Source organism: Schistocerca serialis, chromosome 5 (genome assembly GCF_023864345.2).
Source record: "Schistocerca serialis cubense isolate TAMUIC-IGC-003099 chromosome 5, iqSchSeri2.2, whole genome shotgun sequence".
Classification (NCBI taxonomy): domain Eukaryota; kingdom Metazoa; phylum Arthropoda; class Insecta; order Orthoptera; family Acrididae; genus Schistocerca; species Schistocerca serialis.
Genome location: NC_064642.1, coordinates 19,822,860 through 19,837,985, shown reverse-complemented (window position 1 = coordinate 19,837,985; position 15,126 = coordinate 19,822,860). Strand labels below are relative to the sequence as shown.

The 15,126-nt window shown below is 44.2% G+C and overlaps 1 protein-coding gene across 2 annotated transcripts in view; it reads left to right on the top strand.

The window, feature by feature from the left end:
• Positions 1-15,126, top strand: part of LOC126481452 (biogenesis of lysosome-related organelles complex 1 subunit 4) — a 57,963-nt gene that overhangs the window by 30,757 nt on the left and 12,080 nt on the right. Inside the window, exon 4 of one of the 2 annotated variants that reach the window (XR_007587563.1) lies at positions 7,165-7,555. The exons of the other annotated variant lie outside the window; for it this stretch is intronic. The gene's annotated coding sequence lies outside the window, so the exon portion shown is untranslated. The remainder of the gene's footprint in view (positions 1-7,164; positions 7,556-15,126) is intronic. 2 annotated transcript variants of the gene reach the window in all.

Below are 15,126 nucleotides of genomic sequence, written 5' to 3'. Positions count from 1 at the left end.
ATGGCAAAGCTTTATTGACAGCACACTGTTCAACTTGCCTTTTTGTTATGCCTACCTAGGTGATGTCAAAATCTTTTCGCAAAATCAGCAAGACCACAACAACCAGTTGCATATCGTCCTACTCCTGAGAAAACTGACCAGAAAGACCTCTTCCCACGTCCAAACAACTACAAAGAGCTGCATAGGTTTTTGGGGGTCACAAATTTCTACAGGAGCCAATTGCCACACACCACTGATACTTTGCTACCACTCACTCAAGTGAAGCACAACAAGAGTACATCTAGTAAATAACACCTTGATTGGGCACCACAAATGCGGCGGCCTTCAACGAAATAAAAGGGCACCTGTTACACAGCATGACCCTTGCCCACCCATTGCCTGAAGCACATCTAATTTATCGCGTCCGATGCTAGCGACCGTGTGATCGGGGCTATTTTACAGCAATAGATTGGTGGAATCCCATGTTCTCATGCAATGATACCTGCTCTACAACCATCATTTACAGAACCATACTGAGTGTTGTTGAAGTCAGTGAACCAGCTTAAACCGGCATGGTCTTTAACGGACATGCCATGCCCTGCCCCACCACCTCACATGCACCTGTTTTAATTTCCAAGTGCATGTGAATCTCCACGATTTTCTGCCTGACGACGTATCCGTCACATTATGTGATACCGACCTCATTATTACAGCTACCTACACAGACAGGTGGTCGGCCGCAAGCACTGTCACACAAAGTTTCATTCACACCACTCCTGTCTTGCCAGAAGCTAACATTGTAGATTCACTTCTTGTTTTTCAGCAGATGGTACACTCACCACCGCCACCCCGCTCCCCCTGCGGGTAAGCATAGGTCCGAGGTACTCCTACCTGTCATAAGAGGTGACTAAAAGGAGTCTCACACTTTTTGGCCCTATGAGTTCAGGTCCCATCCCATGGTTTGACATGCCACTTCCAAAATTCTACAAAAGTGCGGGCCATATGGGAAAGGATGCCTTACGTGGTGCATGAGTTATCATAATGCCCTTAGATTCGATCTCCTAAATCTCTGGTCGTGGCTTTGCATCTCCACCTGCGATTCAACTATTTTGCCAAGGACGCTTTCTTCCATTGTCTCCTGTCTTCTTTCGTCCCCATGACAATACTGGATTTCTCTGTGCCCATTATCCAGCATAGTAACAGTAGCCAGTCCGTTGTGGTGGGGCCATCATGTACCCATTTGGTGCTAGCCTCCTGACAACACAGGGATCCCACTGCTGATGCCTGAGCTGTAAACTCCCCACGTATGTCAAGGAGCAGATGCCTGTCTTCCTGGGGCATCAGGACTCCCGGCAACAGCCATCAAGCCAGTTGACCTTTGCTGTGGCTGGATGGTGCCCGAGGGGAGAGCCCCTGATCGGAGTGGGTGGTATCAGGGCAGATGACCTGCAATGAAGTAGACTAAGTCATCTTTTACTGGTGACTGTGTGGCACCAGCAGTCTCTAAGAAGGCAAGATCAAATAAAATGCCGACAGGTATGACCCTAAATCGTTTCCCTCCCTCACTACACCGTGGGAGGAATGTAGGGCTACAGAACAGAGAGTCTCAGTTTTTAGTCTGTAGCAGAACTGGTGGGGACTCCTTTCTACCTACAAAGCCTTAATTTTTCATTGAACACCTTGAGGGTAAGTTTGGAGAAGTGACAGTGCTGTCCAAGATGCAAAACTGCGGAGTCTCGATTCAGGCAGTATCCTCAGCTCAATCCCGAGTGTTACTTGCATGTGACAAGCTGAGTGATATTCCTGTTTCCTTCACTCCTGAGTGATATTCCTGTTTCCTTCACTCCCTATAAAAGCCTCAACATGGTGCAGGGGATCATTTTCCATCCTGATCTCCTTTTGCAGTCTGATGACGAGCTCCGCGCCAATTTAGAACGGCGGGGTGTTCATTTCGTACAGCACGTTTACAGGGGACCCAAAGTCAATAGCGTTGCTACTGGTGCCTTCATCTTGTGTGGTTCATTGCCTGAAAAGGTCAACATGATGGTTTACTGCTGTGACATTAAATCATACATCCCTCCCCCTATGTGGTGCTTTAAGTGCTGAAAATTTGGGCACACGTCTTCCCACTGCACTTCCAGCACCACATGTCAAGACTGCGGACGTCCACTGCTCCCAGATACTCCGTGTGCACCACCTCCCACTTGCATCAACTGTGGCGAGTACCATTCCCCCTGCTCGCCAGACTGCCCAGTACTCCAAAAGGGGTGGAAAATCGTGGAGTACAAGACCCTGGACCGGTTGACTTACACAGAGGCTAAACATAAATTTGAAAGATTACCCCCCATTCGATTGACATCGTCATATGCTGCAGCTATATCACCATCGCCATTCCGAGTGCCAGTGGTTCCTCAATCTGTGCCACGAACAGTGGGCCCTCAGGGTCACCAGAATACATCCGCCCCCTTGGTGGTAGGGGCCAAATCTTCCTCCATTCTTCCCAAAGCTACTACTTTGGGAGCAAGGCCCCCCCAAACACAGGGGACATTGATCCCCTCCCCCCAGCTGGAGAAGCAACAGCCTCCTGCGGCTCCTCTCATGCAGAAGGTGTCCCTCGGGGCCCTCACTCCCGAGGTCTCCACTAATGTTGTGGCAGACATTTGCCAGTGGCTCAAGGAGCCAAAAGCTGCTGGACGAAGAGCTTCACAGTCTTCCTCCATTCCTCACACCCCTCTTGGACCTGTGGCTGTTAGGAAAAGGACAATGCAGGAAATAACTGTCTGCAATGTATATCTTTCCCCAGATGGTGCAGTACCCCTGAACACATTGGCTGCACTGATTGATCAACTCCCGAAATCTTTCCTACTTTTGGGAGATTTTAAAGCTCGTAACCGCTTAGGGGGATGGCACTGTGCTTACTGGCCGAGGCAGAGATTCCAAAAATTTACTGTCACAACTTGACCTCTGCCTCTTAAATGCAGGTGCTTCCACACATTTCAGTGTGGCACATGACATATTCGGCCATTGATCTGTTGGTTTTCAGTCCTGGCCTTCTCCCATCTATCTATTGGAGAGCACACAATGACCTGTGTGGTAGTGACCACTTCCCCATCTTCCTGTCACTGCCCTAGCGTCAGGCCCATGGACGCGTGCGCAGATGGGCTATTAACAAGGCAGACTGGGAAGCCCTCACCTCTGCTGTCACCATTGAATCTCCCCCACATGGTAACATCGATGTGGTGGTTGAGCAGGTAACTACATTGATCATTTCTACAGTGGAAAACACGATCCCTCATTCTTTAGGGTGCCCCTGGTGAAAGACAATCCCTTGGTAGTTGCTAGAAGTCACTGAGGCAATTAAGGAGCATCGGCGAGCTCTACAGTGGCATAAGCAGTACCCTTCGCTGGAGCTCCTCACAGCCTTTACACGGCTTTGTGCCCGTATTCAGCGGCTTATCAAACAACGGAAACAGGAGTGTTGGGAGAGATAACGTCTCAACTGTTGGGTGCCATATGTCACCTTCCCAAGTCTGGGCAAAGATCAAACTCGTTTTTGGGTACCAGACCCCAACAGGTGTTTCTGGTGTTAACATAAATGGCATGTTATCTACAGACACACATGCGATTGCCAAGCACTGTGCTCATGCCTCTGCGTCAGAGAATTACTCCCCCCTCCTCCATCCTATAACACCCTACAACACCCCGTTTACAGAGTGGGAGCTCCTCAGTGCCTTTGCACATTGCCCCGACACAGCTCCTGGGCCAGATCGGATCCACAGTCAGATGATTCAACATCTCTTGTCTGACTACAAGCGACATCTCCTCGTGATCTTCAACCAGATCTGGTGCGATGGTGTCTTTCCATCACACTGGCAGGAGAGCACCATCATAACAGTGCTCAAACCCAGCAAAAACCTGTTTGATGTGGATAACTATCGGCCCATCAGCCTCACCAATGCTCTTTGTAAGCTGCTGGAACATATGGTGTGTCCTGGAATCACGTGGCCTACTGGCTCCATGGTTTCTGCCTGGGTCGCTCTACCACTCATAATCTTGTGTCCCTCGAGACTGCCATCCAAAGAGCCTTTTCCAGACACCAACACCTTATTGCCATCTTTCTTGCTTTTCAAAAAGCGTATGTCGCCACCTGGTGACATCATATCCTTGCCACATTATATAAGTGGGGTCTCGGCGGCCCGCTCCTGATTTTCATCCAGAATTTCCTGGCGCTTCGTACTTTCCATGTCCAAGTTGGTGCCTCCCTTAGTTCCCCCAAAACCGAGGAGAATGGGGTCCCGCAGGGCTCTGTATTGAGTGTATCTCTATTTTTAGTGGCCATTAACAGTCTAGCAGCAGCTGTAGGGCCGTCCGTACAGAGAGGGCTCTGTATACAGACAACTTCTGCATTTCGTACTGCTCCACCAGTACTGGTGTTGCTGAGTGGCACCTACTACAGCCATCTTCAAGGCGCAGTCATGGGCCCTAGCCCATGGCTTACAGTTTTCGGCCACATGGTTGTGTGTTATGCACTTCTGTCGGCGTCATGCCATACATGCAGAACCAGAACTTTACCTTACTGACAATCCCCTCACTGTAGTGGAGACACATCAATTTTTAGGACTAGTTTTCGATGCCCGCTTGACTTGGCTTCCTCACCTTCGTCAGCTTAAGCGGAAGTGCTGGCAGCACCTCAATGCACTCTGTTGCCTGAGCAACACCAGCTGGGGTGCAGATCACTCTACGCTGCTGCAGCTCTACAGAGCTCTTGTTCAATCCGCCTTGATTACGGAGGTCTGGTTTATGGATCAGCGGCACCCTCACGGTTGTGTTTACTCAACCCAGTCCACCACTGTGGTGTTCAACTATCAATGGGAGCTTTTGGGATGAGTCTGGTGACCAGCATCCTGGCAGAGGCTGGAGACCCTCCATTGCGTGTCAGGCATGCACAACTGCTCGCCAGTTACACTGCACACGTTCGTAGTTCTCCTGCACATCCGAATTACCATCTCCTTTTCCCACCCATGGCAGTTCATCTCCCACACCAGCGGCCCAGATCAGGTGTTACAATTGCAGTTTGCATCCAATCCCTTCTGTCTGAACTGGAGTCCTTGCCTTTACCACCAGTTCTCAAGGTCCATACATGTACACCTCCATGGTCTACACCTGCCGCGCAGCTGTTTGCTGTCACTTCCCCTCGATTCTTGACATATACCGAGGCCATGAATTGGTTTACACTGACAGCTCGATGGCTGATGTTCACGTCGGCTTCGCGTATGTCCATGGAGGACATATTGAACAGCATTCCTTGCCCGATGGCTGCAGTGTTTTCAGAGCTGGTGGCTATATCTTGTGCACTTGAGCACATCCATTCATGCCCTAGGGAGTCATTTCTTCCATGTACTGACTCCTCGAGCAGCCTACAAACTATTGACCAGTGCTACCCTCGTCATCCTTTGGTAGTGACCATCCGGGAGTCCATCTATGCCCTGGAATGGTCCGGTCAGTCAGTGGTGTTTTTGTGGACCCCAGGACTTGTCGGAATCCCAGGAAACGAACTTGCTGACAGGCTGGCCAAACAGGCTACACAGAAACCGCTTGTGGAGATCGGCTTTCCAATAACTGACTTGCGTTCATTTTCATGCCACCAGGTTTTTCGGCTTTGGGAGACTGAATGGCATAGTCTCAGTATGCACAACAAACTGCATGCCATTAAGGAGACTACGAATGTGTGGCAGTCCTCCATGTGGGCCTCTTGCAGGGGCTCTATGGTTTTCTGCCGGCTCCACATTAGCCATACTTGGGTGACCCACAGCTACCTCATGCACTGTGAAGATCCACCTCAGTGTCTATGTGATGCCCGGTTGACAGTGGCCCATATTCTGGTGCACCGTCCCACTTTGACTGCCCTGCGATGAAATCTTCGGTTGCTGGACTCTTTGCCACTAATTTTATATGACTATGCCTCATCAGCTGATTTAGTTTTAAGGGCAGAGGTTTTTAATGTGTTGCAGAGTGGCTGGCTTCTTGTTTTTATTCTCATGGTCAGCCAGCTATGGTAATCTGTTTTGTTGTTTTAATCTCTTCTACCTGTTTCTTGTGTTTCTGTGGTTTTCTTCTCCCCTTTTGCCCACTTAAGTGTTTGTTGCCCTTCCGTCAGTCTTGTGGTTTTCCTTTCTCTCCGTTTTGTGTTGTCAGTCTCGCTTGTTTTATTCTCACTCTTGTGGCATTGTTTTATTCAGAACAAGGGACTGATGACCTAGCAGTTTGGTAGGGACGCCTCTTTGAAACCAATCAACCACCCCGGTGTACATAACTGCCTGCCCCACACCTCCTGTGGATGCAACAATGCAAGGGAATCCTGCCAACAATACTGCAAAGCCAGCAACGATTAAAGATGCCACCAAGACTACTTCCTTATCTGCTAATGCTGCCAGCAGCAACCTGTTAGTCGCGCCACTGACCTCACAGTTTGGACATGTCCTGCGCCCCACAACGCACCCTGCTGAGTGCTGACTACGACGTGTCTTCCACCACATCCACCATCCACCATCACACAGCCATCTACATTACTTCAGATGGATGGCACCCCACCTATCTCTCCTCACGCGCTCCACACTACAGGGCTGGGGCAAGGGCGGGAGATGGGAGAGGAGGGGAGAGGGGGGGGGGGGGGGGGAGGTAGGGTGGTGGCGTAACATCTATGACCCTGTAAATTAGAATTGCTGTTCTGCAATGCATTAAGAGTTAGTATACTCTATACACTCATAATGCTTACACATAACATGTATATGTGCTTACTAATAAATAGTGTAGGAATTGTATCTCTTTGCTGTGTCACTATTCTGCTATCACATTGCCAGTACCCTATTTCCCACACCATTTTATTGTGATGCTGGGATTCAGAGAATTATAAAATATGTTACAACCAGCTGTCAGAATAGAATCCTCAGTCAAGTTAACAATCAAAACCATCAAATACAAAGTGCTTTATCCCAATGTATCCTTCTTGACTGACTGATGTCAGGTGGTATGAAATAACATCCTGTATCAATATTATATTGAATCATTGCTGATGTTTGTTTTATGGGCATGAGGCTCTGGTCAAAAAAGAAAGAAAAATACAAATATTGGCTGTGAAAGCCTGCATTCTATGATTATGTTGAATATTGGACTTAACTGTTTCAGAAGAACATGAACATCATCTTGCAAGTAAAAAGCAGAAATCAGAACCTCTCAGTTTATATGGTTACAGAAGCAAAGAAGGGAAGGCTGAAAGATGGGTGGAACATATCTAAGGGCTGTACAAATGAAACAAACTTGAAGACAGTGTTACAGAAATGGAAGAAGAGTTAGATGAAGATGAATTATAAGATGATGAAGACAATTAGGTGAAGATATGATACTGGGAAAAGAGCATTGAAAGACCTAGTCCAAACAAGACATTCTCTCACAATTTTTGAGGCCTTTGGGAGAACCAGTCATGACAAAATTATTCCATATGGTATGCAAGATGTATGAGGCAGGCAAAAAATCCTTAGACTTCAAGAAGAGGGCAATCATTCCAATTCCAAGAAAGGTAGGTACTGACAGGCATGAACCATCAGTTTAATAAGTCATGGTTGCAAAATACTAACATAGATTATTTATGGAAGAAAAGTAAGACATAAAAGCCTACCTTTGAAAAGGAGTTTTGGTTCTGGACAAATGTATGAACATGCGACACAATATTGACCCTATAACTTATCTTAAAAAGCAAGTTTAATAAAGCCAAACTTAAAATTATAGCATTTGTAGATACAGAGAAAGCTTTTATGTTGACTAGAACATGTTCTTTCAAACTCTGAAGGAAGTGAAAGATTATCCATAACTTTTACTAAAATCACTCTGTATATGTAGTTAAACATATGAAAATAATGTTGCAGACACCTGTAACCAAGTCAAATCTATAGTAAATGAAGTGAGCCAAGGAAAACGAGAATAAGAAACACAAGCCTTAGATGACATATGAAATGTTACAACTGAATGACCACGTATCTTTCAAAAGTAAAGGCCTGGTAATTACAGATAATTGCAGAAAGTAATCTGGAAGGAAATATATAATGCAAAAGAACATCATCTTCAAAGGCATATAGTGAAATAGAACTACTGAATGAAGCATGACTCATTCCACATGTGCTAGAAAGTAAGGCAAGTAGCAGGGATTAGCAACAGCAGAGGAAGAGGGCTCCTCTTTAATAAAGATTACATCTTCTCTTGTACTGAAGAGAAACTAGGTGAGTGGAATACATTGAAAGTCACTTCAGGGAGAAAGGAAGTGTTGATCATGGTGTCTGGGACAGTGATAGTATAGATATTGTAAGAACAGAAGTAGAGCGTGCCATAACAATACCAAAGATTGGAAAGGCTCCAGATACTGACAAAATGCACATTAAGTACTAAAGCTCTTCAAAAACAAGTCTCTTTCCTTGCTGGTTGGTTTGTTAACTATAGATGTGGAATCCTACCACATGATTGGCTCAGAACAATTGGTCTCTAAATACATTCTCCCAGTTGAATTTCATGGGCCTATTCCGATTCCCATGCCACTCTCGTTGATGTTGACCTAATCCTCACTGAGGGTCACCTGCACACTTCTGTTCACATTAAACTTAACTAACTAACAATAGTACTTTCATGTTGACAGTTGTGATACTTTCCATGTGAAACAGCCTCCCACACAGCCCTGACATTTGAGGCAAACATATTTGCTCAGCTGCAGACTTTTCATGGCAATACTCCAGCACTCTCACCTCAGCCTTCACTGGACGTAATTACTCCACCAGGCGAGTTCAAAAGCAGATTTCTCTGGTGATCACATCCAATCCTGCTACTGCTGATCCCTCCAAAGAACAACTTAGGAGTACACCTCTTGTCATTCAGTAGTACACTAGTCTTGAATGTATTAATCAGCTACTTTGAAAAGGTTATGAAATCCCAAAATCATTCCATGAAATTAGGTTCATTCTGTGCAGCATTTTCCCCACCACAACTAGACCTGCTCCTTATGCACCCATTTCCCTACCCTATGGCTCTTACCTATGTGATCGTCATCACTGTAAGACTTGCCTTAATCACCCTCCTACCACCATTTATACTGGTCTTGTAACTGGCAAAACATATGCAGTAAAACCCTGTTTTTGCATTCCCGCATTTATGTTTTCCCACTGTTTACGTTCATTTTTGTCAGTCCCATCAGAAGTCCTATTCTCTCAATACAATGCTTTTCCATCATTAACAATTCTGTCTTACAACATTTCCCCCATTTTAAATTTTGTTTGATGTTATCATGATCTTTAACATTAATTTTTATACAGATCTCTACAAAAAGTGCATCGTATTCCTGCTTCAAGTCAGCATTGGAACACAGCAGGAAATGCAGACTATGTGCAAAATTATTGATCATGTAATGTAGCGTTAGCACAGCAAACAAGATGTTCATTGTCACTTGTTGGGTCATGGTAACGTATATTATAGGTTCTCAGGGTTTGGAATAGTGGGAAAGTATGCTGAGTCACTGTCTTAGTGACGATCATGATTTGATGATAGTGACTCCAGTAGCAACCTTCCTTCTGCCTATTGCATTGTATTACAACAGCTTTAATTTAATTTGACAGTCATTTAAAACAAATAAACACCACCTTTGAAGACTGTCATCTTTTTAATGGGCTTTCAGAAATCATTGTTACTTCTGCATGAAATGCGCTAATATCTACTAGGTGTGCAGTCTTGGTTAGGTACAACCCGATGCCAGACATAAACATTCCTCCTCAAGATGCTCCAGAGCATAATGACAATTTCTGCCTTTTTTCTCACCCAGGGCGTCCCTGAGCCAAGTGACCTACTTGTCAGCAACAAGATGTAGATTTATGCCTACTGTTCACTGCTTATCAAGATATTAGTGTTTTAACCATTATTGTGTTACAAATTTCATTTACAGTAATTTTATAATGATTATCAATAATAAGTCTCTCATTAGAACATGAATATCTTTTTAATGTGATTTCATGAAAGACGTTTGCTTCCATATTTTATTTACTCCATCGGACAGGATCAGAATGAAGAGGGAAACCTGCAAGTGTGTTTGTATGTGTCAGCACTCAGCCACTGCTGTTATGATTATCACACACAAACATGCATTTCCTTCTTTGTTCCAACCTTGTCCTATGGTGTAAATAAAACACGGAAACAAAAGTCAAACAATGGAAAATCCAGGATGTTGAGTGTAACAATATTATGAGAAGGAAAGTTGTTACTCACCATATGGCATTGATGCTGAGTCGCAGATAGGCATGACAAAAAGACGCTTACAATTATAGCTTTCAGCCATTAAGGCCTTCGTCAACAATAGAAACAAATACGCAAACACTCACACACATGACTGCAGTCTCAGGCAACGGAAACAAAAGTCTTTTTTGAAACTACATTAAACAGATATTTGTGCTCTAATGTGACATTTACTGTTGATAATTATTATAAAATTATAGTAAAGAAAACTTGTAATACAACATTGGTTAAAACACCAAAGTTGGCAGTCTTTGTGAACAGTAGGCATGAAATCATGGCTTGCTGTGTTTCCTACGCTTTCCTGTATTTTACACTTTCTTGCATTTTACACTTTCTTGGGTTGGTTTGTTAAAATGTGTAAAAAGGGGGGGGGGGGGGTTTACTGTACTCTCAAAGGAAAAATCACCTGTGGAATGACACATGTCATGTACTAGCTGTTATTTAATATTGTTGAGCCTTTTGCATCATTGGTATGACTATCACCAAGTTATGAGTTTCAGTGAATGGGCAGAGGGTGTAGACTGATAAAACAGAATATCCTCTTGCAGGTCATGACCTCAGTGCCTCGTTCAACATATTCCATTTGGATCTTTCCATCTTACACTAGTTTCTCAGAAGACTGCTGTTGGGAACTGGCATTACAACATGTCCTTAGTTCTCGCCACACACCGTGCCTTAATTTATGTTAATTTCTTCAGTTTCAGAATTTCTCCTTCGTATCTATTCCTCTCTTCACTCCCTTCCGTATATTTTCCCTGCCCCTGCCTTTACCATCTGTTATGCACTTAGCTTTCTGCTCTTATTAACTCTTGCATGATGTTTTGTCACTAATCTCTGTCTTACTTATTACCCTATCTTCAATCTTTAAGTTTCCAAGTTTTCAAATATTTTCTTGTGCAACCCCCTACAATCAATCTTTTATTCTCATCCTGCCTGGTAAGTCTCTGCTGACCAAGGATTCTACGTGGCTTTTCCATAATTCTCCCCATTTCCTGAACCTCACCAGTCCTTTTCCTTCATCCCTCTTCCTTCCCCTTCAACCATTTTGCCAGAAGAAGGAGCCACTGGCTCTGGAAGCTTGCACGTTTTGTTAACTTTTATGTGTTTCTCGAGTTGGTGACATGCTGTTGGATTGTTTTGAGCTGGAGAATGGTGTTCATCAGAGCAGTGTTTTAAGTGTTACCCTCTTTGTCATAGCCATAAACAGCATCACATATATGGTAAGGAGTCCTGTACAGTGCTCCTTATTTGTGGACAATTTTTCTGTTTTCTTTCTTCTCCAGTGTTGCAAAGCAACCCATCAGTTGCAGCTTACAGTGCAGTGGTTGGAGGAATAGGCTGCAAAGACAGGTTTTCAATTTTTTGTAGATAAATGTGTGCGCATGTTCATTTCAATCGTTCTCATCATATTTTTAATTTACCTTTCATATGAGGGACACCAGTCTACATTTTGAAGACTTAGCGAAGTTTCTGGGCCTCATTTTTGACTTCAAACTGTCATGGTTACCGCACCTGAGAGACATGAAAGCTAGAACCCTGAAGGCACTAAATATCATCAAGTGCCTTAGGCACAGGTCTTGGGGATGTCTGCTTCAGTTTTGTAGGGCTTTTGTGTGTTCGTGGAAGGACTTTTATGTGAACACCTCAACAATGTAGCTGTCTTTACAGACTCCATTAGTTGCTCTGTTATTTTCCCAGATTGTATTCTCAAGGTCCAGTTGTCTCAACCTTACTGTCTTCATTGTAGAATTATATGCGATCTTGGAGCACGTGAGATGTTCTTCCAGCACTAAATTTCTTGTCTGTTCTGATTCTCTGAGTGTCCTTCACTCTCTACAATGCTTGTATCCAGCAGATAAAGTTGTTCAGAATATCCAGGACGCCCTCCTCCAGTTACAATGTCTGGGGAAGGAGGTGCCTTTCTGTTGAGTACCACGGCGCATGGGTATTGCACGGAATGAAAGGGTGGATCTAGCAGTTAAGGAGGCATGTTGTGATTCTCAGTTATTTCAGTGTGCTATTCCCCTGCATGCTGTAGCCTCACTGTTAAGATCCAGAATCTTGTGTCAGTGGGAGGAAGAGTGGTTGGAAGTGATTGAAAATAAGCTCCATCTAATGAAGTCCACAATGCGGCCATAGCATACCTCCTTCTTGCTCCAGTGAGACGATCCTCCATTGTGTGGTGCTTGTGATGTACAAATCACTGCGTGGCACATTTTATTGGCTTGTGTTTTATTTTCCAGCCAGCAGATTGTAGTGGATTTGCTGCCGGATCTGCCCTCTATTTTAAGTAACATTCAAATGAATGTGGTTCAAGTTTTAAAGTTTTGCAAAGTATCCAATATTTTCCCAAGACTTTAGGGAGATGGTTGTAATGTGTTAACAGGGTGACTGGCTCACCCATGTTTTTAGTATGTGGTCAGCCAGTGACATTTCCCTGTGCCTTCCTTTTAGCACCTTTCTCATTTTATTTGTGTTTTAGTCTCATCTATAGCTACTTTAACTCATTCTCCATTGTTTTAGTGCATATGAGTTAGTGATTGTGTGGTCAATTTGAGTGAGATGGGAGTGAGAGCAGAGTATGCAGGAGTTTTATGGATTTTATCCACATTCATTTGTTTTAATGAGTGTAAGGGCGCTGATAACACACACACACACACACACACACACACACACACACACGAGCACATGTGCGGGATTCCCTCGGGCGGGTTTCCCTCTTCGTTCCGATAATGTCGAACACTGTAAATAAAACACAGAAGCAAAGGTCTTTCATGAAAACACATTAAAAAGATATTCATGTTCTATGCGACTTATAATCAACAATCATTATAAAATTACTGTAAATGAAATTTGTAACATAATAATGGTTAAAACACTGAAGTCTTCATAAACAGAGAACGGCAGGCATGAATCTACATCTACATCTACATCTACATCTATACTCCGCGAGCCACCTTACGGTGTGTGGCGGAGGGTACTTATTGTACCACTATCTGATCCCCCCTTCCCTGTTCCATTCACGAATTGTGCGTGGGAAGAACGACTGCTTGTAAGTCTCCGTATTTGCTCTAATTTCTCGGATCTTTTCGTTGTGATCATTACGCGAGATATATGTGGGCGGTAGTAATATGTTGCCCATCTCTTCCCGGAATGTGCTCTCTCGTAATTTCGATAATAAACCTCTCCGTATTGCGTAACGCCTTTCTTGAAGTGTCCGCCACTGGAGCTTGTTCAGCATCTCCGTAACGCTCTCGCGCTGACTAAATGTCCCCATGACGAATCGCGCTGCTTTTCGCTGGATCATGTCTATCTCTTCTATTAATCCAACCTGGTAAGGGTCCCATACTGATGAGCAATACTCAAGAATCGGACGAACAAGCGTTTTGTAAGCTACTTCTTTCGTCGATGAGTCACATTTTCTTAGAATTCTTCCTATGAATCTCAACCTGGCGCCTGCTTTTCCCACTATTTGTTTTATGTGATCATTCCACTTCAGATCGCTCCGGATAGTAACTCCTAAGTATTTTACGGTCGTTACCGCTTCCAATGATTTACCACCTATGGCATAGTCGTACTGGAATGGATTTCTGCCCCTATGTATGCGCATTATATTACATTTATCTACGTTTAGGGAAAGCTGCCAGCTGTCGCACCATGCATTAATCCTCTGCAGGTCCTCCTGGAGTACGTACGAGTCTTCTGATGTTGCTACTTTCTTGTAGACAACCGTGTCATCTGCAAATAGCCTCACGGAGCTACCGATGTTGTCAACTAAGTCATTTATGTATATTGTAAACAATAAAGGTCCTATCACGCTTCCCTGCGGTACTCCCGAAATTACCTCTACATCTGCAGATTTTGAACCGTTAAGAATGACATGTTGTGTTCTTTCTTCTAGGAAATCCTGAATCCAATCACAAACCTGGTCCGATATTCCGTAAGCTCGTATTTTTTTCACTAAACGTAAGTGCGGAACCGTATCAAATGCCTTCCTGAAGTCCAGGAATACGGCATCAATCTGCTCGCCAGTGTCTACGGCACTGTGAATTTCTTGGGCAAATAGGGCGAGCTGAGTTTCACATGATCTCTGTTTGCGGAATCCATGTTGGTTATGATGAAGGAGATTTGTATTATCTAAGAACGTCATAATACGAGAACACAAAACATGTTCCATTATTCTACAACAGATTGACGTAAGCGAAATAGGCCTATAATTATTCGCATCTGATTTACGACCCTTCTTGAAAATGGGAACGACCTGCGCTTTCTTCCAGTCGCTAGGTACTTTACGTTCTTCCAGCGATCTACGATAAATTGCTGATAGAAAGGGGGCAAGTTCTTTAGCATAATCACTGTAGAATCTTAAGGGTATCTCGTCTGGTCCGGATGCTTTTCCGCTACTAAGTGATAGCAGTTGTTTCTCAATTCCGATATCGTTTATTTCAATATTTTCCATTTTGGCGTCCGTGCGACGGCTGAAGTCAGGGACCGTGTTACGATTTTCCGCAGTGAAACAGTTTCGGAACACTGAATTCAGTATTTCTGCCTTTCTTCGGTCGTCCTCTGTTTCGGTGCCATCGTGGTCAACGAGTGACTGAATAGGGGATTTAGATCCGCTTACCGATTTTACATATGACCAAAACTTTTTAGGGTTCTTGTTTAGATTGTTTGCCAATGTTTTATGTTCGAATTCGTTGAATGCTTCTCTCATTGCTCTCTTTACGCTCTTTTTCGCTTCGTTCAGCTTTTCCTTATCAGCTGTGATTCGACTACTCTTAAACCTATGATGAAGCTTTCTTTGTTTCCGTAGTACCTTTCGTA